At 40.3% G+C, this 24,693-nt stretch overlaps 1 long non-coding RNA gene across 1 annotated transcript in view; it reads left to right on the top strand.

Moving 5' to 3' along the window:
* LOC136842641 (uncharacterized) overlaps positions 1 to 24,693 on the top strand; it is a 256,803-nt gene that overhangs the window by 134,237 nt on the left and 97,873 nt on the right. The window contains exon 2 of the long non-coding RNA XR_010854286.1: positions 12,804 to 12,899. This is a non-coding gene — a long non-coding RNA (uncharacterized lncRNA). The remainder of the gene's footprint in view (positions 1 to 12,803; positions 12,900 to 24,693) is intronic.

Here is a 24,693-nt window from a genome sequence, read left to right as displayed (position 1 = left end):
ACCGCTTCTGGACAATGAAACCTGACGCTGCTCTGTAAAAAGTTGGGAGAAGCCACTTTGACAGGTAATTTTGGGACAGTGGGCGTCTAAAGGCGGTGTCACAAGAGCCTTCTAGCAAATGCGCGACGCAATTCCTCTGAATGACTCACCATAAACAGATTTAAATTTGATATTAATGAGTAATGAGAAGTGTTATACCATAAAAGAACGACGAAAGATACACACCCACTTGTTGCATCTCTTTGCGCAACTTGTCAGTGGTGAATGAGGAAATAATCCTTTAAACCAGTTTACACAAATGTAGATATAATATAAATAATTCACGGTCGAACATGAGGAAAAGCAGCCCTCAATGAAAATCAAAACTTATTGGTTATCAGCTTTTCACATTTCACTCATTGCTTTCAAGCGAAAGCAGGTTCGCTCTCAGCCTTTTACCTTGACCATCCTCGTTTTGCTTTTCTACGCATCCATTCAGAGAGCGGCTTAAGAACCTGTCTGTTATGCTGGCTGGACAAGAATGCAGAGGAATGCATTACTAGGCAAGAATCAAGGACTGCAGTTTCTGGAATATTCTGAGGACAGGTGAAAGGTACAATTGACCTAGACTGAGGATGCATGGGTAAGACTGAATGCGGTAAGAGAAAAGGTTATGAAGTTTTCGGCAGAGTGTGGTTCATTCACAATTACTTAGAATGTAATTCCTGTTTTATTTTTCAGCAGTATTGTTTGTATATATATATATATATATATATATATATATATATATATATATATATATATATATATATATATATATATATATATATATATACATATATATATATATATACATACACTATTATATATCTGTGGTGCATCATTATATTGTGATCGAAAATAATGAGTAAAAAAGCCACAATAAACTGTATTTTTCAAGATACAGAAAAATTATAAAAACAAGGAGCTTTCGACCGTTCGCACAACGGTCCTCTTCAGAGTTGGCTGAAGAGGACCGTTGCCCAAACGGTCGAAAGCTTCCTTGTTTTTTATCCTTTTTGTATTTTTTTGTATCTTGAAAAATACAGTTTATCAATTACATTATTGTGGCTTTTTTACTATATATAATCATATATATATGTATATATAATCATATATATATATATATATATATATATATATATATATATATATATATATATATATATATATATATATATATATATATATATATATATATATATAAAGCTTTTCAAGAACCTCAGAGCATTTTTCTGACATACTTTGTCCATCACAATGTGAACAAACTCGCCGCGTGGTTGGCTTACATGACATCAATAGCGGAGAAATAATGAAAACAAATAGACTTTTATGTCACTCCATTTCGGCCGACGCCAGAACCATTATTTAATGAACTATTATGCAAATACATTATATCTATCACTCAGTGGTACCCCTAAATTAATTGGATTTGTAAATGGCACAGCCAGTCATTTGTTTGCATGCCGTCCTATTGTGCAAGCATAAAACATTTGCTTGTTTTTCTGTTTTATATATGAGCATATCAACGAATGTAAAGGCATGCACATAACATATATATATATATATATATTTGATTGCACACTTAATCACATGTACTGTTTATTTTATCACACACATCACAGGTGAAAAATTAAGAGACTGGGTCCAGGTCCTGACCGGCTTCTGACTTTATTCCCAAGCCAATGTCAAGGGACTTATTTCGTAGTTACTTTAATGCATGCATTTATTTATTAATTTGTATTGACTTTACGACTGAATTATATATCTTTACACTTATAACAGATATCAACGAATTATATATGCATGCACATAACATAATATATATATATATATATATATATATATATATATATATATATATATATATATATATATATATATAGTTATGATCGTAATCACATTAAAATCATATCATTTGTTTATCACACACTCATCACAGGTGAAAAATTAAGGGAGGTCGTTAACTTAAGGTCCAGGTCCTGACCCTCTGGCTTGATGGCAGAAAAGCTTCTTTATTCCCAAAATCATTCCAGCCAATGTCAAGGGACTTATGCAGGTATTCAGCATCTCTATTAATCATATATTAAAAGCAGATAGGTAATGTGTAAATGGTATTTCCATCGGTCTGAGAGAGAGAGAGAGAGAGAGAGAGAGAGAGAGAGAGAGAGAGAGAGAGAGAGAGAGAGAGAGAGAGAGAGAGAGAGAGACAGACAGACAGACAGACAGACAGACGGAAATTCCTGTGTTTCAAACTCTTGCGGTAACATCAACAGAGAATTCACTTCGTGAAATTTTTCACTCCAACCCATTAATGAAAAAAGACACAAACTCTATCAAATTTAGCGCCACAAATGAAAGAAATCCAATTTATAATGAAAGGAAAAGGGCGTCACCATTTTACGAGAAGAAGAACGTACCCAAGCACAGAGAAAATTGAACCCATTAATGAAAAAAAGAAAAACTTATCAAATTTAGCGCAGCGGAAGGCTCATAATTTCCCAAGCACAGAGAAAATTGAGAGAAAGCAGCGGAAGGCTCATAATTTCCTTCAATAACTTTTGCGGGCCGTGATATAACTTTCGCTGACAACAACGGCTCATCCTTATTGGCCAGTTGCTCGTTTATTGCGAGACGAGTCGGCTGCTTGATCTTCTCTCGGTAACTTTTTGCTTTTCCCTGTCGCTCTTCTCTGTGGATCTCGTTTCGAAGATTTTCGTAACATTTTCCTACTCTGTTTTTCTTCACTCATGTTTCACTAGTCAAACGAGAGAGGTGCAATCTTTAGACACTAAGAGAATGAAAGAGCCATCCACGGGGCAACAAGGAAGTAGTTGGCAAGCGTTCTGGCCCAGAGAACTTCCTTGCAAATACGTTCCTGCTTCATTTTGAGATTACCAACTTTGCAACGTTTATAACACACGCGACTGTCAAGACTCATAAAATAAAAGTCATAAGTATTTTTCTTGTCCTTATGGCCGGACAAAAGAGTAAAAGCAAAAAAGCGAAATGAAATAGAATTCAATCATTTTTCTTGACATGTCATTCCCTCTTACATTTAAGAGAAGAGTTGTGGACAAACTTTTGTTGGATTTTATGTCTTGTTTTAAGGTAAGAGTGAAAAGAAGTTTATCAGAGCCAATTTTGAGATGGGAATTACGTCAATGCATGTGATGAGTTAACTTCAATCCGAGTCGAAAACGTGAAAGCTTCAGCCCTCAGTTTATGTAGCCTCTATTAAGAGAAGTACAGAAATAAGGTGAGTCCACATCCAGAAGATGGAGCTTTAAAAAAGCTAATAGATAAAAACTGAGTTATCCCACTTGACTCTTAAAAATTAATTGTATCTGTTTATTTCTTGGATTAATGAAGAAATTTTAGCTTCTTTATGAAAACATCACTTACTTATGATGAGAAATCTATTGTGAAAGGACAACCCTTGTCAAATTCAGTTTCCCCAATCACAACCAAAACAGAATAAAGAGTATAAAGAACATAACATATTTGATAGTGTTTTATTGGACGGTAGCTTCCGTATTCATCAGCCACCATTCTTCCATAACGTTGTCTACGCCACATTTCCATTCTTTTGGCATACTGCATTTAATTAGATCACCATCTTTTTTTTTTTTTGCAATGTCATTCTATGTAGCAAGCCTCGCGGTCTATACAAAGCACCAGTGTCCGACACAAAGTATCAGTCTCCAGATTTACTAAATTCCAGCCGCTCCTAATGTGGAGTAACTACTGTTACTCCCAAAATTTTATTTGCCTTTTAAGACATACTTTTATGAGCGGAATTGCTGAGTATGCAAGTTAACAAATCTGCAGTTCAACCCTTAATAACTCAAAAGTATTAATTTCTACTATACATGCGTGCCTAGTTTTGCTTTCGCACAAATTAATACAAATAAAACATATCCTAACATGATTTAGTCAGGAATCTTGCTGGAAACGTACAATCTCATCTTCTGTCAATTACGAGTATGTACTAATTTGGAACCTGATTAAAAATAAATCCTGATTCCTCTAATATTCAATCATTGTGAATGCATCCGATATTACATATTTACTTACCACGTTAATCAACAATGCAAAACTGACCGAAATCACGTTGCAATATTTATAGCGAAACAAGAAAAATTTCTATTCTTCTTCAGTAACGTTTGTGTTCTGTGAATATAACACGTAATGTTTACAGCCAAACCCACTCATACTATCCTCGTAGCTCCCGTTATGCCCATCGTTACAGCAAGGTATAGAGAATTTCTCTAGACCTTGCGATACAGATTCCTGGGACCAAATGAAACAAAATCATTATCACCATTCATCAGGGCTGTCCAGTCTCACGTTCACGCGTCGGGTGCTTCAAGACCTGCCAACAGCTGTTGGCTTTCGGCTGCCCTCGTTCCCTTGGGCCTCACTCGAAGGTCGTCCGGACTTTTTCCAAGGGTTCTTCTTCATTCTTCTTTCTATGGCGAAAAAAAATGATGCTAACATTCTGATTGTTAATAATGAAATGGTCGTCGATGGAGCAACTAGGAAATAAGAGGTGATGGGGTCTTTCAGTCCCGAAACTGCCATTTAGCCCACTCACTGGTAACGTTATGATAGAAACTATCAATAAAAGATATTATATGTCTTTTGGGATAGATAGCATTCGGGAATGAACAAGGAAATCTAGGAAGAAGAATAAAAATGAGATTTTCCATTTTTTCTTGTCATTCACCTTTCCCAACGCGTGTAGGGACAGCTTGTGATCAGGCTTTTTACTTTGTCTACTTCAATTGCTTAGGAAGATAGGTTTTCAGAGTAACAGGAAGCTTCAAAGAAAAACTAAGATGGGAACTATTATTCGGTGTAAAGAATAGAATAGAATTTAGAATTTAGGCCAAGCGCTGGGACCTGTATATGAGGTCATTCAGCGCTGAGACTGACAGTAAAACTGACAGTAAAAAGTATGAAAGGTGTAACAGGAGGACAACCTCGCATTTGCGCTATGAATCAGTTGTTAGGAGAGGGTGGCAAATGAGATGGAAGAGAATATGAACGGAGGTATAGTAAAAGGAATGAAAGGGGTTGCAGCAAGGGCCCGAAGGAACGCTGCAAAGATCTTAAGTAATGCCTACAGTGCACCGCATGAGGTGCACTGACGGAGCTAACCCCCTGCTGGGTAATCGGTGTAAAGATTGAACTAATTAGGTATTAATAACATAAAGGATTCCCTGGACATTTTGTGTAGCGTCGATCTGTTTCTTCTCAAAGGAGATAACTTTAAGTATCTATAAGATGGCTTTGCATTTAGCCTATGTTTCCTTCATCTTGTCAAACGTTAAAAGTCTGTATTTTAATTCCCTCAAAACGCCGTGTGAACTGTTTTTGTAATAGGTTTTTCCCATCATCAAATTCAACATTATTCATAGAAACTGAGAATATGGATGTGTGTCACTTTAATGTTCCCATTGCCTATATTTTCTTAGGTCTCACATCTGACTACTATCCATTTCCGTTGCTTCACTCCAGGGTAATATTGCATTCGGTTCCTACAAAGCACCAGTCTCAAGAATTGAGCCTAATATCAGATGTCAAACTTTGGACAACATACTTTTATTCAGAGACCAAGCATAACAGTCATGTACAGGACCAATTTAGGTCTTTTGATGTGTATTAAATTGCTTGATTTGGCATTACAAACTGTCATAAACTAAGTTTATAAGTAAAAATGAATATTAGTTACAAAAGCGCATGAATATGATATTCCTTCACCATAGCTGAATGCTTGTATTTCCCAATTCAGGTTTGCTTGGCAATGAATATTGCCTGTAAATTCAAACTATCATTCTCTGATCATGAATTCCACGCGACAGGTTCATGTTCATTGCCAGTAAACCGAGTTTTCCTTTTCTGAAATAAAAGAAATCCAGATTACACATTATCACTGAGTTTCTCATAAAAAACCACATTCTAATTTCTCATTTGGGAACGAATGCCAGCTTTCATATGTACGGACAGATTGCCAGTTACGAGAAGTAAATCAGTACCGAATAATTATTGCTTCATTAATCGTTAAAGTATTTCGCAAATGCAGTAGTAAGGATTCATATATAAATGGATATATTGCGTCCAAGACAGAGAGAGAGAGAGAGAGAGAGAGAGAGAGAGAGAGAGAGAGAGAGAGATTACGTAATTACGCCAGTGCAAGAATCTGTGCCGAGTAAGGGGGGGGGTTGTGTGCATTTTGATTTCCTCCCTGGAATACAGCAGCAGAAAGGCCAAAAGGCATATGTCACTAAACATAATTGAAGACAGGTGAAACACATTGGCAGATCTATCGCAAGTCGCTTTGTTGGCTGATACTTCAAAAAGAGACAGTGATGGAACATCTAATCCTAAAGTTTATGCATGAATCTAATGTCTTCTATATGCACAAACAGGACGAAAAACAGTTTTACCTCCAGGCGAGAAATATATATTTGTAAATAAAGTTAAATTGTGCGTGATTGTTTTGCAAGATGATCAAAAGCGTACCAGAGGGTGAATAGCAAAAGGAAAAGACAAAGCTTTATAGTAACAATGGTTTTCATGAAACTGTTTCTATTTTTATTTTAGTAAATCTTTTTCCAGTAAATAAGCATCTTATTTTTCTCATTTCAGAATATTGCCTGGAGATCTTTTAACGTGCTTTTTTTCCCACTTGTATGGGGTTAGCACGATGCCTTCTTTTTGAAGGACTTTGATTTGGCTTTGGAGATGATGGGTCACAACTTTAATGAGATTGGTTTACAAGAGATGATTTATAGAGGTATACAGTAGCAGAAAGTAGTTCTTTGCACTGGCCAATTTTCACAAAATGGCAGTGGGTTTTATCATTTGTCCTAACACATATAGTGGAAAATATTGTGAGTAAACTTCCGTACTTTATTATATAATCGTTTTTGTTTTGAGAGATATGACTGACATTAAGGTCCAGTTTATAAGAATGTGCTGAGCGAACTTCAACTGAGATTCAGTTTGTCAAAAATTCATTGTGTATTCAAGACATTCTTGGTCTGTCTCTTATATACCATTCAGCATCAGTTATAACTAAACTTAGGTGGCAAAGATTTGAGTTTGAATGGCTGCATTACCTATGACAGAGAGAGAGAGAGAGAGAGAGAGAGAGAGAGAGAGAGAGAGAGAGAGAGAGAGAGAGAGAGAGAGATTGGACAAATAAATGACACATTAATAAAAAAGAAAAATGAAAAATATCTTAGTGGAGCAGGCTCTCATACCCAGTCAGGTTAAATTTTTAGCAGGTAAATATAACCCTTTACTTGATTCACCGTTTGTGAGCTGTTAATCAACTCAGTGGTCTGGTAAAACTAAGGTATACTTAACTTTTACACAGACATGACCTTCCTTATTTTGTGAAAGAATTTTGTGTATATTGCTTTATGAACTGCAAAAACTACTTTTGTTGGTCTGTTGTCTCGTTTGAATAAGGGGATATCCTTCACTGCTTGAATAAAATGTCATAAATTTAGAGGTTTTCTTGATACTGTTAATAAGAAGGCTATTAGGAAGGTGGTTTGTAGGTGTACCAGTGATTTCTATTCACTGAGGAAGAAAATGCATTTAAAAGCAGTAACAAATATCATTATAAATCGTTTTCAGAAGACTGTAAAACACAGAATCGCGCTGAAAGGAGAGACTTTTTATTGGCCTGTGTCCCTCCAACTATGAAGGTCGGCTTATCCCGTCTCGGGGGCTTTTGACTTCTGGCACCTGTTTCTTTCTACTGATCTCAGTTACCGAGTTCATTTGCAATATTGTCTCCATAAAAGAAAAGAAGTGTCAAGGTCCAATACCGGGGTAGCGCCATCGGTGCATCTCACGCGGTGCATTGTAGGCATCACTTACGGTTCTTTGCAGCGTCCCTTCGGCCTTTAGCTGCAACCCCTTTCATTCATTTTACTATGCCTCCGTTCATATTCTCTTTTTTCCATCTTACTTCCCACCCTCTCCTATTAATTGTTTCAACATTATTCTCAACGCTGAAGACCTCATAGCTCCCAGCGCTTGGCCTTTGGCCTAAATTTTATATTCCAATTCCAGGGGGGGTTAGGGTCATTTGACAGCTGACAATGAAGTGACCATCGATGGGACACAAAGAAATAAGAAGAAATGTCTACTGAGACTCTAAATACATATTCTCCCCATGAATGGACCATAATGACGAGGGCTCTCGGATTTGGCGAAAGGGGAAGGTTTATGGGGCGTTTTATGTAAGGGGATAAATAGTTTTCGGGACAGAAGAGGAGGAGAAGAAGGGGTTTAATCTTGTTTCTTGTCATTCCTCTTACCCTTTACATTTGGAGGAGAGTTCTGGACAAACTTTTGTGCGATTTTATGTCTTGTTTTATGAGTTAAGAGAGCGAATTTTGTCAGAGTAACATTAAGGTTGGGTCTTCTTATTTTTGAATGGCGTTCTCAGTAATATTAGTTAGCTGTGCATGTATCATCTATGTATGTACTGTATTTTATTCATACGTTTTATGTTATTTTTATGCATGAATTATTTATACTCTCTGCATTCCGCTTATCTAATTTTTTCATCTAGTTTAGCTTGACACAGCCTACAACAATAGAAGGAATGTTCTGCATTTTCTAAATCAAATTTTAATTATATTATATATTCATTATCTTTTAACCTTTCCTTTCATGTCTCTCTTTCATTGTTTTAGCATATTGTTTTCATCTCATTATCCATTAGAATCACTCCACCACCTCCTATTTCCAGCTGATTCCAGGGTTTGAGAATAACACCAATTTCCAGATGTGTACTAAATACCGATAACCACAGCGATATTTGAGTAAGTGGCAGATACCCATCACTTACCAATAGCTCAATGGGCGTCATCTTATTTTTCTAAATTGGAAGCTGTTCTACCAGCGCAAGATACCTGGTCTGCTCTGGAAACTTCTCAGCGGCACAAGTGTATCAGTTGTTTGAGCTCGAGTCTGAGGCTGGATTTTAGTCCCTGTCGATGGCTACTTTTTAAAACAATTGTTTTTATCTTAACCTAACCTTTCCTCATCAGTAAGTTTGAAAATAGTCAATTTGATGGAACAAAGAAATGCCAGTTTACTGCAGACGGTTGTTTGTCATATTAGTATGTAAAAAACTAACAAGTCTGAATAATCTTTTATTGAAGTAAGTTTTAATTTCTCATTAAAGAATGGATTCCTCTCTTACTAGGTACCGAGAGATATCATTGACAGAATTATTGTTTCATTTGTCATCAGGTCATCATATTACTTACACTGTAACACCTATCTGAACACATCTTACCAGCAGAGCAGGGGCGTTCTTGGACATTTTGGGGCCCGGGGGGCACGGTCCCATTTGGGGCCCCTCTTATGGGGTGGGAGGCGAGCGAAGCAAGCCAAAGCAGCTGGGGTGTTGTGGGGGGCGCTGTAAGCCCACCCGGGAAAATTTTTAGAATATGAGTAATTGTAGAATCATTTTAAAGGCACTTGTAAATGCAAGTTTCAGAAATTTTATTTCTTAAATTCCGCATTTTGGGGCCCCCCCCTCACTCTGGGGCCCGGGGGGTGACTTCAAACAGGCCCCACCCCCTCAGGGACGCCACTGCAGCAGAGAGAGAGAGAGAGAGAGAGAGAGAGAGAGAAAGAAAGAGAGAGAGGTGGTGGCACAGGAACCTGAAAACACTGTTCCCTATTAACACTTTCTGAAGACGATTGCTTTGAAATATGAATCTTTTTTTTTTTTTGAGATACATTCCCGCATTCCAGTGGCGAATGAAGGACCCCTGGCACATTAATCATAAAACACTTCCCCAATAAACAGTCTAATCGAGGCAAGAACAGAACTTTAAACAAAATTTTTAAGCCATTAAAATAAAAAAAAAACAAGTGCTAAAGCACAGTCGCAGCATCAAGAGAAATTTTATGATCAATAAAGCAAAAATCAAGCATATTACGTCTACCAGATGAACAAAGAATATATTCTAGTGAAGAAAAACAAGTGAAAAGGAGAAAAGATTTATAAGCCTCTTCACTAACTTGTCTGGAATATGATACTGCTAGCACCGACAAGGCCAGCTCAGTTTTATAGACCAGTTTCTCGTTTATTGTGAGGGAGCGTTCGCTGCTGCATTTGCTCTCGACATCGTTTGGCCTTTGGATGCTGCTCCTTACCTTTGCTGTCGTTTGAGAAGACATTCAGATCTTTTTCTTGTCTCTTTTTCTTTACTTTTGTCTTGAGAGGAACAAGGACAATAGGGCAGCTAAGAAGTAAAAGTCAACGTGAATTTGGTCACGAAGTGCTTTTCACTTAATACATTTGCATGAGACAGTTAAGATTATAAGCTTTGGCGAAGAAGATTTGCTATCAATATAAGAATAAAAGATGTATAAAAAAAGGGAAATATGGTTTAACCAAACTTCTTCATACTTTTTCGTGATATATTGAGAGGAAGGATTCTAAACCAAATTCCATTACATTCAGAAAAGGGACAACTAGAAATGACAACTGTATCATTAGTTATGATGAGTTAACTTTAATTCAAGTTGTTAAGCTGAACGATTCATTGTGTACTATATCCATGTCGTCTCAGCAACAAATAATTTCACTCCTGAACTCGGACATTTATTGCCTAGTTCCTCTTTATTTCTTTTGTAGCTTGCTTTACAAAGGTTTATAGCTTACTTTACCAAGGGTTCTTTCCTCTTCTATCAGTTCAACGTCGTAAACAGAAGTGAAAAAGCGAGAAGGGCCATTTCTAGTGAGTGCCGGATTTCAAGGCAATATGACGTGTATACCATTCTCTAGGTCACGTATTTATCAAATTTTAGACTCCACAATGTGAAATCCTCGCCTATTCCAATAAGCATGATTTCCATCTAGAAGTTACGACTCAATGCAGGCCTTTTGAAATGGGCTTCTTGTATTAAATTTCTGTACTGAAAAAACATAACCTGCAGCAAACTCTTTTATAACGCACATGCACTGGCTGATAGATTTGTATGCTTAAGTTACATTGCTTTTTCAAATTCAGCCTCAGTTTGTCCCCTTCATATTTGATCAAACGTTTTACAAGATTGCTTAGCTATCAATTGAATCATGCCCTTCGTCTTCTGATAGGAAAAAAGAACCCAAAATTTGTGTATAGCTATATGTTGTTTTTTATGAATCAAACTCCATTTTTATGTCCATTTTTATGTCCGTCATCTTCACATACACAAGCTTGGATGTGGATCTTCATCATCATCGTGTTCATACATTTAATTCAGCGTCATTACTCATGGCTAAATATTAATTGTAACACATTTCTGAATGAGTACATTGTCTGTGTAAAGATAGAAAGGCAAATAGAGAGAGAGAGAGAGAGAGAGAGAAAGAGAGAGAGAGAGAGAGGAATGTGGTATTTTGACCTTCAGAGAAATGGATTAAGAAAGGTATCATGGCATAACAAACCACATAAAAGCAACAGAAAAATAAAATCCTTCCATAGACAAACATGATTGTTAATAAGGACTGTGATGATACTTTAAATAAGTTCTCCCCGTCTCACTGAATGAAGATCACGGGTGAACTCCTCTGAAATCACTTTCCTCGTAAACAATCGTATCAAAAGCAATAGAACTTTTTAATGGTTTCACGGGTTTTCCAAGAACTGGAGGTCTCCAAATGAAACAATCAAGAGAGTTCTGAATTTAGTTACAGCTGTGAAAGATAGCTGACAGTAATGAAGTAAAAATGTGCTAATCGTTTAACATGATGAGTAAGAACCAGCTGAGTAAAATAAAAAAGACGAAACCCAGAAAAGGGGTCATCATTTTTCTTCAATAACTTTCCTAGTCTGTAATATGACCAACGCTGACAAGAACTGCTCATCTTTATTGGCCAGTTTCTCTTTTATTGAGAGGACGTGTTGTTTGCTCCATCTCTTCTCATAACTTCCTTCTCGTAACTTGTGGCATCTCGCTGCTTTTCCTTCCCTTTGGTCTCATTAGCGAAGATCGTCTGAAATTTTTCCTAGCGGTCTTCTTCGTTGTTTCCGTGACAGGAAAAGATCTCTGCCTTTTGAGGTCTTCTTCTTCTTTTGGGGGGATAGGAAAGTTTGAATTTTTATTGGGGGATGTCTGTTAATGGAGTGGTCATCGATGGGCGAGAACGCAAGTGTAGGCAATATCGTCTTCTGAGGAAGGAAAGTGTTTTCCAGCCAATAATTCGTATTGGCATGACAGGGATTATCAGCTTTACTGAAAGAGAAGTTTTATATTAGACATTATAATTAAAAAAACAGCTTCTCCTTGGGAACAAACAAAAGGAAAGAAGGCAGAGAATGAAACGGGGATTTCATGTTTTTTTTTTTATACAAAACGTTTTAAATTTTCATGTTTATTGTTTGTAAATGTCATTAACGAAAAGCTCCCTGAAGTAAAATGAAGGTTCCGCATGCCATGCTCAAAATAGGAACTGCCACACTTACTCACGACTGGTAGAGAATATGTTCATCAATGTTTTCAGTTTATTAATGGAATAAATGGGATACTTCTTATCTTTTTCTCGTCTTTACAGCTGAAGATTTTCTTAATATCTCAGCATCAGCAAAATCTGGGAAGAATGTGATGCGCTAAGACTAAATTCCTCCTCCCTTAATTTTCAGTTACTAAAATTATGGACAGCAAAGCATTAAGTGAGATTACTTCATTTTCTTATATTACAGTTTGTCTTCTTTATTACGAAACTTTCTTCACCTTTTGCTGTATCTTTCCAGATCAGTAAGTCAGGCCGTTTGTATTAGGTGCAAATCTACACATACGCCGTGGAGTGCCTTTTGAAATTCAAACAATTACCAAATTCCATCGCCAAGGTAAGCGTTTAATTCAAGTTTCGATGTGGTCTATGACAAAAACAAAATCTTAGTTACTCTAAATTGGATATTTTAGTTTAATGCTAAGCACAGCTTGTAGATATGACCTCCACTAAACTTCAGCGAATGATTATTCCGCAGGTGACGAATTTGCTTGAACAACCAAATATTTCTTTCCTGCCCACCCAGCATTATTCTTTGGCTTTATAAAACAATAATAACACCAAGGGTTAGTTTCCCATTAAAGGACAAAAAAACAGTCATTATGAGTACAACTGGATTGTTAGATGCTGGTGAAAATATCAATATACTTTTAATAATGGTTTCAGTTACCATCTCCGCTTTCATATAGTGTGCTTAGATCCATGTGTCTAACTGGATAATTGCTGGAGAGAGAGAGAGAGAGAATATACATATATAATAGCTGAAATCAAGATGCGAAATGGAATGTTTTGCATTAATTCCCCCTCTAATAACTGCTACAGAAAAAACAATATCAAAGCTAAAGAATACGACAGTTTTCATTAAATATTTACCTACTTTTGATACAGTCTCTTCATCTTGATGAATGAACCTCTGGCATATCAAGAGTAAAAACACCTTCCAGGTTATCAAACCGATCAAAGGCAAAAAAGAACTCCCAATGTATCAGCGTTTTAGAATGAAATCATATTCTGTTGACTAAATGAGTTGTAAAAAGTACACAGTTGATTCAAAGAGGAACATAACTGTGTGGTCTTGAAAAGAAGGACGAAAGTAAATAAAGGGCCATCGTTTCCCTCAGTAACTTTCGGTGAGCAGTAAGATGGCATATGGCAACAAGAGCGATTCATTTTTATTCGCCAGATTCTCATTTATTGTGAGGACTAGTCGGTTACTTAAAAGCCTGGCTGCCGATCCTTATTTTCCGTCTTATTTTCGAAGAATGTGTAAACATTTTTCTTACATTCTTCTTTATCTTCTTCAGTCTCATTTTCGAAGAATGTGCAAACATTTTTCTTGCATTCTTCTTCTTCTTCTTCTTCTTCTTCTTCTTCTTCTTCTTCTTCTTCTTCTTCTTCTTCTTCTTCTTCTTCGCTCATGCCTGTGCCTGCAAAACGGAAGGAACGACATCCATGCGACGGTTGATAAAGACGTGTCCATGTTGGAGCAACAGTAAAATAAATATTCATGTCTTCTGGTCCCGAAAGCTCTTTCCAGCCAAAACATTTGCACCACCAAGATGGTGATTCTCACTTTTACGTCAAGGGACGTTACATTTGAGACGGTACACATTCTCCAGACTGGACCTTGGAAAGAGAGACAAAATTGGAAAATGTTTTATCTTTTCAGTACTAACCATTTTTCTCTTTCATTAAGAAGAATGGGCTGTGAACAAACTGTTATAAATTATCATTTTTTATGCCTTAAAAAATGATAAAATAGGGGGTAATGCAGCCTGTGCACCTTACCCACCGAACTGTATGCATTACTAAAGGGTGTTAGTTCGTCATTGGATGGATCGATATCGTGCTCGCCTAGCGCTCTCCTAGGCCCGCGTTCGATTCTCCGGCAGGGCAATGAAGAATTAGAGGAATTTATTTCTGTTGATAGAAATTCATTTCTCGCTATAATGTGGTTCGGATTCCACAATAAGCTGTAGGTCCCGTTGCTAGGTAACCAATTGGTTCTTAGCCACGTAAAATAAGTCTAATCCTTCGGGCCAGCCCTAGAAGAGCAGTTAATCAGCTCAGTGGTCTGGTTAAACTAAGGTATACTTAACTAAAGGGTGTTTGCAGCGTCCCTTCGGCCCCGAACTGACCCCATTTTTTAGCCTTTTACTTTACCTCCATTCCCGCTTCCTGTCTTCATTCTTGCTGTCCAACCACTCTAACTCCCTCTTTTCACTATTTTAAGCGTTGAATGGCCGAAAGTGCCCCAGTGCTGGGCTTGACAGCCTAAATTACATAAATCAAATCAGAAATCTAAATTGCCAGTCAGTTTCCCACATATAATCTCTAAATACGGCAAAACAGAGTTTAACTGCGGTAAGTTATTAAATAATATATTCATTGATGATTTTATGCTGCCACGGTTTGTTTGTTTCTTATGAATGGGGATGAAGTATATTAAGATGAGGCTCGTAACGCACAATTCTAGATAAAACCGAATTTCACTATTCGTTCCGTATATGTACCTTGATTTCTATCCATAGGATATCTAATTACAGACAAAAGACATCGTCAAAGTACTTATTTCATCTCGTATTAGCATAGAACTTACTCAATCACAACCTCAGATACCACGAGTAGGTGTATATCAGTTTTAATCCTTGACCGTTTTGCAATTTTTTCGTAAATGCAATCCAGCCAGCATGTCCATGTATACAATTTTCGGTGCCATAGTGCTGATTATCGACATTCCAGTAAACAGGTATCAGTGAACTTCCAGTTTTAGTTATGTGACGTTAGGAGAAATCTCTGAACACCGCAAAATCTCTATGCTCCAATTTTCTCGGCAAAACGCGTATAATCACTTCTGATTGTATGCCAAGAATCACCTGGTATTTCAAGCTCTTCCTTGGATAATTTACGTTGGTAAATCCTTCCTTAGTTACTTATTTTACAGAGTAGGATGCGAAGAAAGGAGTAACGTGGCTATATGTAAATTGATCACCGTGCTTTTGATTAGGAAATAAAAACCAGATTACTTGATATAATGATTTTTCTCCTGTCAATCAGAATGTAGTTTTCCCTTAGAAAAGAAAGCCTCTCTTTTTTTTTTTGAGGTAACATAGAGTGCTACATGTTAATAAGTAAAATATATAATAGTTAAGATTTAACCTCACAACCTTGTCTTATATACACTGTATATGTAAATCATTTAAAGCCAAATGTTAACAGCATACGCACTCGCTGGCGCGCGCACAGGGTGAGAAAGAGAGAGAGAGAGAGAGAGATAACGACCGCATTATTACGTCAATGCGAAAATCGCTTTGGGGAAAATAGGTCCGATCATTTGAACTCTTCCAATGTTCATAACAAATCAGACACTGTAAATACTGAGAAATAATTATCGGCGATGCTTATCATATTTGGGCCCTCCTCCAATGGTTGTTCGCATCTCATTCAGTGAAAGCCCAGAGCAGATTAAGGCAAATTAATTTCCTAATAAGAATGTTCGTCAAAGGCAAGAACAAAGCCTCTGATGTTATCAACAATTTTGCAGGAACTAGAAGTCTTCTGTTGACGCAAGCAGTTCGAAAGATTAAAACTCAGCCGCACAGGGGAAAGCGATTTTATAATCATGAAAGCAAAATTGCGCACACTACTTTCACAGCGTGAGTAAGAATGTAGCAGAGAAGAAAATGCGAACGAAAACAACCGGAGGGTCATCATTTTCTTTAATAACTTTTGTGATTCTAATGCGACTTGCTCCAAAAAGACCGGGTCCTTTATGTTGGTCAAGATCTCGTGGGGTTCTTTACCTCTTCACAGAAACTTCTTAGCCTTCGGCTATCTCGTCCTTCGGTCTCATTCTCGAAGAGCTCCCGAACTTTTCCCAGCTGTCTCCTTCTTCTTTGCTCTTGTTTCCACAACGAAACGAGGTGACTCTCTACCATTCGATCGATGGCAAAGAAGTGAACACTGATGGAGTAACATTGTTTCAAGAGGTGATATGTCTGGACACGAAAGCCCTTACATGCTAGCTAACTTGTTCCACTGTGATGAGTCTGGCCCTTGCATGATGACTTAATTTTTGATGGGATGAGTAGTTCTTGCTGATCCTCTTCTCTCTTACTTTTAAGGAAAGCATTCGTCAACACAATTTTTTTTGTTATGCCGTGTCATCATTTCGGCATTTGAAAAGAAGTGTCTAGAGTAACATTCAATTTCAAACGATAAACTCTAAATGGTTGTGACTTGTCGAAGTCAATATGGTAAGAGTTAGATTAAATTTTACTTTTTATATCTATTTTAAGTTACTTTTATTCAGTTCAATGTCCAGCGGTCACGACCAGGAATGGCTCAAACTAGTATATCTCATTTTAATTCATTTATCGTTTTGCTTTTATTTTTCTCATAAGCACCAGATTGCCATTTATTTTTGCAGAATTTCCACACAACTGGTACCAGAAATCAGTCCATGAATGTGGCCTATGGACAGCGTATGGCAATAACGTTGTTGTTGTTGTTGTTTATGATTCAGTTGGCGTTTTGCCATCACGGGCTCTTGCTCACAAAGCAGCCTGTAAGTGTCATTAAATGATCTGAAGTGAAAAAAATGGTCATCAATAAAAGAGTAAAATAATGGTAAAAAGTGAAACTATGGTCATGATTACTAACCCTTTAAAGCCTCAGGTACCCGTCAGTAGGGGAGAAAGAATGATAGCAGTGCCTTCTGGCGAGTCACAGATGGCCAGTAAGAAAAACTGAAAAATCTGCCGTAAGAGAAAAGGCGGAAAAACGAAAAAATATAAGATTCCATGCCGTATTAACCTACCGTAAACCTTAAGGAAAAAAAGCATCGCTCTCAAGGAGTAGGGATCGACGGAGGAGAGGGAATGAATTTTTAATGAGAATAAGCGGTTATTTCGCCTTGAATAAAGGGAAGACGTGTAGTCATATCTCTCGAGAATTCTATACTGTCAGAGTATTTAATGGCGCTTGGCCTGTGTTTGCTGTTCAAAGTAGGCCTGTAAGGCGATAAAAGGAAAGAGGTAGTGTACCAGCTTAAGTGGAAGACAGAGCGATAGTTGCAGGATTCGGTCATTAGACGTTAGGCGGCCGAACAGAAGGAAAAGCATTAGGAGAAACTTGGCAACTGCCAATCAAAGTGACGAACAATTACCGGAATGCTGTTCGCGGAAAAAAATCGTCGTGGTTGGAAGTGCCTAATGTTTCTTGTGCTTTAGTTAAGAAGTTAATAATTTGATATATTACGTCCCAATGAGACCCTCCACTTATTTCCTTCATAGCTTCCAAGAAAACTCTCAGGAAAAGGCTGAAATGCAATCGAGACATTACGATGTCTCCTTGTCTGTGCTCCCGAAATTGGAGAGGAGGCTGGGATGTGGGAATGTGGCAACGACAATCGCAGGATTTTGAATCCGAGATTAGGGGTTGGGGCGAAGAGGAAGGGAGGGGGGTGAGGGAGTTGGATGTATTGTTTGGGTCTCTTTCCCAAGACACGAAATTTGCGCTGCTTCCACGGGCTGTTTGGATGTTTGTAGCCATGTTTCTGGTTGATAAGTTGATTGCTTAGGTACAGGTGTTGGTGTCGGTCTTAATAGGAGCTTTTAAATGTGCAATGCTCGCCGTTCTTGCACTGCAGCGTTTGAACCAGGCATACCGTGATTCTGGAAAATTGGGTACTTGGGCCTGCTCCTACAGACATTTCTTGGTTTCGTGCTTTTACTGCAGATTCCGCAGATTATATATATATTTTTACGTTTTTCCGTGGTTTTAGTTTGAAATATGCTCTGTGAGACAGGTAGCAACAATTTAAGTTAATTTAGCCTTGTGATTCTGACTTCGTGGGTACGGAAAACGTAAAAAGAGGAAAACAAAGGAGAATTTCATATGAGCTTAGGGCTCTTGTTACTGAGGAAATATTACGTAAAACACGTGGGCAAATTTAAAGGAGTGTATTTACATAAATGATATCAGTACGGGAAAGAGGAACTCAAGTAGATTACTATCCTGAAGGAGATTCCTACGGGATTGAATGAAACTGGGGGATTCCAGACACGGTCCGAGAAGCTTCCACGAAATAGGATCCTCTGAAATGAGAGATATGCACATTATACGCCAGTAATGAAAATAGACAAAAGAATAATGAATTCGAAGCTGCACTGAGGGTGCCAAAGGAGTAATAAAGAATTAATACTGCCGATGCAAGAGGCGCACGGACATTAGACAAGGGAGATTTCTGGCTTTCTCCTTAAGAAAATATTACGAGACAAAAGCGTGACTGAAATGGGGCTCTTCCAGGGCACTTTACCTTAGCAGATTTTCCGAGGGCGCGTAGAAGGCGGTGCGTGGATGACTTGCAATTTCCGAGGACGAGTTTCTTGCACGTGGTGAGATGCAAGGGCTTCCGTAAAGGGCAAGGCGATGGGGACTCCTCGAAACTCCAAGCAATGGCGTGTGGGCTCGAGGAATACGGTCGAAGGGCACGAGGAGAAGTATACTTTTGAAAGGGCCACGTGGTTGGGATGCAAGGGCATCGATGGGGCCAGGTGTTGGGGACGTCTTCACAAGTTCACTCCATATCTTCCAGCCCGCGTGTGTGTGTCGAGACCTCGTGGCTTTTGCCTTTATCCCCCTATGGGGCAGGGGTGCGCCCAACACAGATGCTTTGACTCATTGCACCTGCTGCCCGCAGGGGAGGTTTTGGCCTGTAGGAGGAACGCCCAAGCCAGATTACTTTTGCCTCGAAGGAAAGATCTTTATCAAAAATGGGAGCGCCTTTAATCTTTTAAACCCTTGTTTTAAGTCGATAGACAGATGGTCTATCGATCGGCCGGCTGGCAGTAAATGAAACACAACAACAACCAACAACAACAAAGGAGGGGGAGGGGATTTTGCTAGCGAATTCTTGCTAATCATAATACCTCCCCATACAAGATGATGTACATACCTCCTTCGGTGTGTACATCGATATTCAAGAATGAGCGGCAAATGCTTTACGTTACTCTACATTCTGCCTTGCAATGAACTTTACTCCTAAGGGTTTTATGAAGCTGAGACATTACTTTTAATAACACATTGGGACAATTTTCGTTAACAGAACGCAAAGTGATTTAAACACTTGCAAAAGAATAATTACTTTAGATTTGGTTACCCACTGTAACTTTATAAAGTGACTCGAACAATTGTGAATTAATTAAGATTATAGGACCACGTATATGAGGCTATGGCCAACAAATGAAAAGAAATGGTTATTGTTCAAGAATTAAAATACACGGTTACTTAATTTTAGATAAAAAGCATGCGTTAGTACAATCTGCCTTGAAGAGGCTGTGTAAATGAAAAACAGCGTTTACTTTTGTAAATGACATCCCCTTTACGCGATACTGTAATGACTATACATATTCGCATTGATAATTTATCTTCGTTTTAACGTACTTTGTTTAGCCGGCCCCACACGGATTTTGACAGCCGTGTCGGGCGAGAGTATTCAAAGGTTTTAATTCGCTAACCTTAAACTACGCTAATTTTATCGTCCACTGCCTACTCAATGTTATGACGGGCGAGCAGACAAAAGATGTGGGGTAGGACAAACAGAGATCTTGGAAGGAATGGAAGGGGAAAAAGGGATAATAATAACAAAAGGATAATTACCAAGACGTTACGAATGAAAACTTGACCGCATATGAACGGCGGGACACGTCCCTCAGAGCTTACAAAAGGGGCATTTAAATCACAAGGGCAAGAGTTTATGACTCAGATTCATTAAAATTAAAGATAAATAAATGACTAAAAGAAAGTAAATGATATTGGCAGAGGAGCTAAGGAAAAAGAGTGAGGTTTTATTGTGTTAGGCGGGAATTTATTTTCCTTCGCCTATAAATTACGGCCCGGACTATCACTTAAGTCCCAGGGCGAGAAAAGTGCACCCAAGGGCGCGACTCCTTCAGGAGGGGCTGACACGCACGCCCGGTGCCAAGGTATGGGCGCAAGGGCGTGCCACTTCTCACTCTGTTATTCTTAATGATTTATACATTGTGTGGGGAATGGTATCCCGTATTTTAATTGCCTCTTGTGGGGGTAATTTAAGGAAGATTAGTAGAGGATGGTAAGAGATAGCAGTTCCTGAGGAACGGAAGAAGATAGAGGAGGGTCTGACATCCCCTTCTGGATTAGGGGGTGCAAGACCTTCGAAAAATGAAATGGTGGCACAGGTGCCAGGGGAGCTCTAGAGCTCTTTGTAAACTACCTGGAAATTCCCATGCCCGTGGTAATTTCGCCTCGAGCCTTTCTTAATGGGACAGTCGTCCTCGGCCGGGGAAGCGGAGGGCCCGCGACCGGAGGGCGGTACGGAGTACCACCTGGGCCTGCTGATGCGACAGCTGACGCAGGAGGGTTCCGTGCGGGTTTCTACCATGATCCGTCGCGGCTCTTGTAGTTCATCGGCCAAGTGAGATATGGCAGAATCCTGACTTGCAATTGCGTCGGCGACGGACTGAGGCAGAGAGGAGGCGGTCGGGGTGGCGTGAGCGGCTCGCAGGGTATCGATGACCAGCTCAGGCACGGGTTGCGAGGCCGCACCTGCAGGTGAGCTTCCGCGGTGGTCGGGAGGAACCGTCTCTCTGACCGACGCTGGTAGCGGTGCCAGGCCGGGGAGGGAGGGGGTCCTGAGTTGGATCCCGTGAATGGAGATCGGCGTAGCGCTCTGGCGCTGGCACTGGGGCAGAGTCAGGCGCTATCAGAGGTTTCTTGGGCTCGTCGGTCAGGACGGACGAAGCTTGGCCCTGCTCGGGGCATGCAAGTGGCACCGGCAGGAATTTGGCATCTCCTGAAGGGAGATCTGATTGGGGCCCTGGCACTGGCACTGAGGCAGGGCCGGGCACTGGAATTGGATCGGGAACCGATCGAGGGGGCCACTGTACATTGTACTCAGGTGGCACTGGGGGGACTGCACGTCCTTCTGGTACCCAGGGGCGCCAGTCTTGGCTGAGGGAGAAGCGGGGAGGATTACTCGCGCCTGCGGAATGATTCGGGAATGGGGACCCCTAGATTGTCGTGATTTCGGTGGGGACTGAAAGTCCTGTCCCAGGATGACGTCATAGCCTCCGGGAAGATGGCTTGCTACTGCAAGATTGCAAATTTTGGATTGGTGAGGTCTTGTGACTCTCAATTGGACCGTAGGGAGTATCATTTTAAATTGATTTATTCCCTCGATCGTGACGAGTTTTCGTCTATTGACGATAGCTCCGTAAAATCTGTCCCTCCGGATGAGGAGAGATTTGTGCGCCCGAGTCCTCAAAGCAGTGACTGGGCGCGCGCTGGCTCGCTACCTCGTGGAGGGGCCACGATACAGGCCCTTCGGCGGGAGGGCCTAATGACTGGGGATCTGTGACGGCCAAGGCGACGGTGGGAGTATTTACTTTATTATTGCGTGGGCATTTTGCCCATGCGGGAGAATGGCCATAGACCTTGCACGCCGTGCAAAAGGTCTGGCTAAAGTCCTTCCGCGCTGCCCCTGTGGAGGGCGCAGGCGAGTTATTTGTCGGTTTTCCGGGAGAGAGAGGCGGTTTCTTGTTCCGGCACTGTTCGGAGGAATGCCCCGTTTTCTTGCAATAATGGCAAGTTAGGGGTTTGCCCGAGTTCCCATTTTTGTGGGAATTTGAACCTCCGAGAAGGGACGGGGGACTTATCTTCCGCCCCATGGATCCCTCTTGAGGGTGGTGAGTTTCCCACATGTCTGCTATTCGGCAACACTCGGTGAGTGTTGCTGGGGCTTTTTCCACTATATGAGTGGCGAGGGCAGGAGGGGCGTAGCGCAGGAAATGCTCGACTTTAAACCGCTCGAGTACCTCGGCGGTGTTAGTGGCTCCTTCGGAATCGAGCCATTTTGTCAACGCCCGCTCCGAATGGTACGCCCAATCGGACCAAGTCTGGCCTGCTTCTCTGGGCTGCTCTCTCCAACGTCTCCTCCACCGCTCGGGGGTAATCTCGTACGCCTTCGTAACTGCTTGGCGTACGGCTTCCCAGTTTCCCCGATCGTCTGCGGGAAGGGCGTGGTAGGCAACGAGGGCCTTTCCGCCCAGGAATTTAGTGAGAACAAGGGAGAGTTCCGCGGGGGAGAGATCGCAGCACTCCAGGACTCGTTCGGCCCTTTCAAGCCATACTTCGGGTTCGGACTCGGTCCATTTTGGCATGAACGAGTGAGCTTGGCTGAGGGCACTCATCCCCGCGGCAGGGGGCGGGGGGGTGGTGGGCTGTCGTTCTAGCATCTGGAGCTCGTGGGCGCGCTGTCGCTCTCGATCTTCCCATTCTCGTTCCTCCCTTTTCTCTTGGGCGATTCTGTCTCTCTCCTCTCGTTGTTCTTGGGCAATTCTGTCTCTCTCTCTCTCTGCACGTTCTTTATCCTTCTCCTGCTCTTGAGCGATTCGTTCTCTCTCCTCTCGTTGTTCTTGGGCAATTCGTTCCCTCTCTCTCTCTGCACGTTCTTTATCCTTCTCCTGCTCTTGGGCAATTCTTGCCCTCTCTCTCTCTCACGTTCTTTATCCTTCTCCTGCTCTTGGGCAATTCTTGCCCTCTCTCTCTCACGTTCTCTTTCTCTCTCTCCTCACGTTCTCTTGCTCTCTCCGCCTTGGCATCGTCCACTCGCTCTTGAACCCATGCTCTCAGATCTTGCCCCGATAGTCCCATGTCCTTCCCAGCGGACATGTAGAATTTGAAATCCTCGTTTTGTTGGGCTCTGGTATTAGCCATTTTGAAATAATGGTTATATGATATGTCTGAAAAGACTCAGGTTGTCTGAAAAGACTCAATTGCAGGAATCTGAAACACTCAATGGTTCAGACTGCAGGAGAATGGATCTGTCTGAATAAGACAGGTGATTAGTAAGTCTGAGACTTTTTTGTTAAAATTTGATATGTCTTGGAAAGACGTGGTTGTTCTTGGCAAACGAATTTTAATATGTGTCTCGGAAGACGTAGTTGGATTTTGTCACGCTCGGACTTGGCCGGCTGTAGCGTGAAGTTAAGGAGTTGTTCTAACGAACTAGAATGATCAGTCCCGTAAGGGCTTAGATGTGTGTGAACTACACTATATAATGTCTCAAAAGGATCTCAAAAGGACTTAATTTTGGGTTCCCGGACTGGAATGAGAAATTCGCCACGTGCGACGTAGAATTTTTGTATGAGTCTCTGAGGACTGGAATTTGGAGAAATTCTCGCCACGTGCGACGTAGAATTTTAGGAGTCTCTGAGGACTGGAATTTGGAGAAATTCTCGCCACGTGCGCACGTAAATTTTAGGAGTCTCTAAGGACTGGAATTTGGAGAAATTCTCGCCACGTGACGTAGAATTTTAGGAGTCACTTAGGACTTGGAATTTGTGGAATTTGGAGGAATTCTCGCCATTTGAGGAATTCTGTACGTGCGACGTAGAATTTTAGGAGTCACTTAGGACATGGAATTACGATTCGTCCCTTAGGACTTAGAAATTACTAACGGGAAACCCAAAGAAAAATGTATGCTGGGAAATGAATGGGGAAAAAATGCTACACACGCAGCGGCATGGGCGGGGGTGGTGAAGGACGTTTGACCATCACCGGAGTTATTTTTAGATTCGGGATGAATGAACCAGTATATTTATACACCGTCTGGGATTCGGGGAATTTCCCAGTCGTCTGAGAGGATAACAGTACAACGGCCTAGTAATTTTCCCTATAAGCGGAGTTTAAATTTCGCTTTCCTAACACCTAACTCGAATTCTAACTACACTGAGAGAATTTTCAGCAATGCAAGCTGACTTCGTCGTGTCCCACGGGGAATTTTATTCGCCTAAATAACAGTTCGCTAATTCGAAATGCAGTAAAAGTTATCACAGAGGAATTTCTTTCGCACTATTCCTCGAAGCAAGGATATGGCAAAGATTTTAACACAGGAATTTTCGCACTATTCCTCGAAGCAAAAGATATGGCAAAGATTTTAACACAGGGGAATTTCGCACTATTCCTCGAAGCAAAGGATGGTTAAAACTGGTTATTTCCTAACTACCTATCCTGAAAGGCATGCATTAACGAATCTAATACGGCGGTTCTTTTCTCTCAGTGATTACATGCGTCCCTATTTCTAATTC

This window comes from Macrobrachium rosenbergii, chromosome 10 (assembly GCF_040412425.1).
Source record: "Macrobrachium rosenbergii isolate ZJJX-2024 chromosome 10, ASM4041242v1, whole genome shotgun sequence".
Taxonomy (NCBI): Eukaryota; Metazoa; Arthropoda; class Malacostraca; order Decapoda; family Palaemonidae; genus Macrobrachium; species Macrobrachium rosenbergii.
Note: the sequence above shows the minus strand (reverse complement) of the source record. Positions and strands in the feature narration are given on the sequence as shown.